The sequence below is a fragment of the Rissa tridactyla genome, chromosome 2 (genome assembly GCF_028500815.1).
Source record: "Rissa tridactyla isolate bRisTri1 chromosome 2, bRisTri1.patW.cur.20221130, whole genome shotgun sequence".
Taxonomy (NCBI): domain Eukaryota; kingdom Metazoa; phylum Chordata; class Aves; order Charadriiformes; family Laridae; genus Rissa; species Rissa tridactyla.
Window position 1 is genome coordinate 158,817,871 of NC_071467.1, and position 2,952 is coordinate 158,820,822.

A 2,952-nucleotide genomic window follows, 5' to 3' on the forward strand; every position below is an offset into this window, starting at 1 on the left:
TCTTTGAGTTACACTCGCAGACGCTTCGTAAAGAGGCAGAAAACCGCCCCCCAATTTCTGTCGCCCGCAGCTGGGTGGGATGTGCCCGGTTTCGGCCCGGCCCGGCCCGCCCCGGGGGATGCTCCGGCTGCTGTCCCGGGCAGGGCGCACGTCCCCCGTCCGCGGCTGCGACGGTCACCCGGCGCCTCTCCAGGAGAGGATCCGCCGGGGCCACCGCCGGGCTCGCCGTTCACTCGCCCACCTGGAGCCACGGAAGCAGAAAAGCGTCAAAGCAGTGCGAAAATATTTCCCTGAAAGCTTTTTTTTTTTTTATTATTTAATCTTCCCAACACGATGTATCCCCCTGTTGTTACACACATGCACTATATATATACACATATACACACACGGGCGTACACACGGCACCTACACAAGTGTGCACACACGCGTATATCGCGACTGAGGACGGTTTCACCCGCTTCTCCCGCGACTCGGAGGAGTTAATCCGTAGAGACACAATAGAAGCTGTTGTGACGGTAAAGTTCAGCAACTCTACACCGACCCCAGCATTAGCAGGGGTTGGGGCGGGATGCTGGGAGCTGCTCCTGCACTTTCCACGGAGGCAGCTAATTCCCTTAAACTCCCTTGGATTTACACCTCGGCATTTACTCACAGCTAGAATAAAGCCACCGCTCTAATTAACTAGGTAATTTCCACTCCAGCACCCCACCGCATAATCAACTTTTATGGTCTCTCGAAGGCTATTTTCCAGCTGTTGCGGACCGGGAGCCCAGCCGTTAGCACCCCGGACCGCCGGGGCTGCGGGGGGCGGGGGTCCCTGCCCTCCCCCGGCAGGACCGGGGTTCTCTGTCCCTTCCCCGCCCTCCCCGGACAGGCGGAGCCGGCCAGAGGCTTTCCGGAAAGCCGGAGGTGAGGGACTCCGTCGTGGAGGTGGTGCCCCGGGGGGTGGAGGTGGGGGTCCAGGACAGCCGTCCCCTGCAGAAGAGATAGGGAGAACTGTGCTGGGGGTTGGCTTCGGCCGGGTTGTGGGGCTGTTTGTCTCCTCCCGATGAGGATGCTCATTTCCCCGGGGTGTCCCCCCCACCCCTCCCGGGCACGCCGGGTGCACACACACACTTAATTTTCTCTGTGTTTCCAGAAAACAACAACAACAACAACAACAAAAAAAACCAAAACCCCTAACCAAACACAAACACAAACAAACCCCAACAACAACAACAACAAAAATAACAAACAAACAAAACCGACTATTCTCAGCGGGGTTTTCTCTGAAAAGAGAAGTGCTGCAGGAGTCCAGACTGGAGGGGAGGGGACAGGGAGGATGCTTCTTGTCGCCACTCTGCTCTGGGCAAAAGTTCCTCAGGGAAGACACACAGTCCCAGCCCCCGTCCTGCCCCGGCGCTGGCGGCGCTCCCCGGCCTCATCCGACAGCTCTTCGGGGCCCGACACCACCCCGCCCCCCGCCGACGCCCCCCGCGCCCCCCCGCGTCCGCCGGGCCTGGCCGGGCCGCTCCGTCCCGCAACTCCTGGAAGACGGCGGGGAGCAGCGAGAGCCCGGCGGGGGAAGGCTGGGCCGGGGGCCGCGGCGGGGGCGAGGTCTCCGTGCGGGGCGGCTGCGGGGAAACGGAGAGGGGCCGCCAGCGTCCGTCCTTCCTTCCTTCCTTCCTTCCTTCCTTCCTTCCTTCCTTCCTTCCTTCCTTCCTTCCTTCCTTCCTTCCTTCCTTCCTTCTTTCTCTTCTCTCTTTTCTTTTCTTTTTTTTCTTTTCTTTTCTTTTCTTTTCTTTTCTTTTCTTTTCTTTTCTTTTCTTTTCTTTTCTTTTCTTTTCTTTTCTTTTCTTTTCTTTTCTTTTCTTTTCTTTTCTTTTCTTTTCTTTTCTCTTCTCTTCTCTTCTCTTCTCTTCTCTTCTCTTCTCTTCTCTTTTCCTTTCTTTTCTTTTCCTTTCTTTTCTTTTCCTTTCTTTTCCTTTCTCTTCTTTTCTCTTTTCCTTCCTTCCTTCCTTCCTTCCTTCCTTCCTTCCTTCCTTCCTTCCTTCCTTCCTTCCTTCCTTCCTTCCTTCCTTCCTTCCTTCTTTTTCCTTTCTTTCTCTCCCTTTCCCTTTCCCTTTCCCTTTCCCTTTCCCTTTCCCTTTCCCTTTCCCTTTCCCTTTCCCTTTCCCTTTCCCTCTTTCCGTTCCCCTTCCCCTCCCCTTTTTCCGCAGTTCCCCTCACTCCGGCTCCCCCCGGTCCCTGGGGCTACAGCAAACCACCATTTCCCCATCCAAGCGGGGTCCGCAAGCGCTGGGCGGGCGGCAGCCGCGCGGGGCCGGCTCCCCTCCATCGCCCCCCCGCTTCTCCGATCCCCCCCCCTCGTCCCGCCGGTCCCAGCCGCCGCCGCGCAGCAAGCGGGGCGCGCAACCGCCCCACGGCCCGGCATCTCCTGGCGGGCGGGGGGAGTGTGGAGGGGTGTCGTCCTACGGGGCGTCCCTGACCGCGGAGGCATCCCATACGATATTCCCGCCGGGATACCCGCAGCGGGGCCGTGCCCGGGCGTTGTGCCGTGCCAGCCCCGCCATCAGAGCCCGGCTCCGCTCCGGCGCGTCCCTGCAATACCGCCCGGGTGACAAGGCGGGGGCCGCGGGGGACCCGCCAGTGCCTCACGCAGCCCCGGGGGAATAATAACATAAACCCCGCAGGAACTTCAAAGCCAGGCTGCGGGGCGGCGGCGAGAAGGGTGTGATGTCCCTTGCCTTGTGGCAGGGGTTGTTTACAGGAGGGACAAAAGGGGCGAGGGTCGGCTCCAGCCCACCGGCGGGGTGTCAGGGCTGGGCGGGCTGCGGGAGCGCACGGTGCCGCGGCGCTGAGCCGTTGCGCTCCGTAGGTAGATATCGCCTTATTCGTTATCTTTGTCCTCTAGGTTTCTTGGATTCCCGGGACGTATTTATCTCGTCTGGCTGGGGCTGCTTCGCTAAGTCG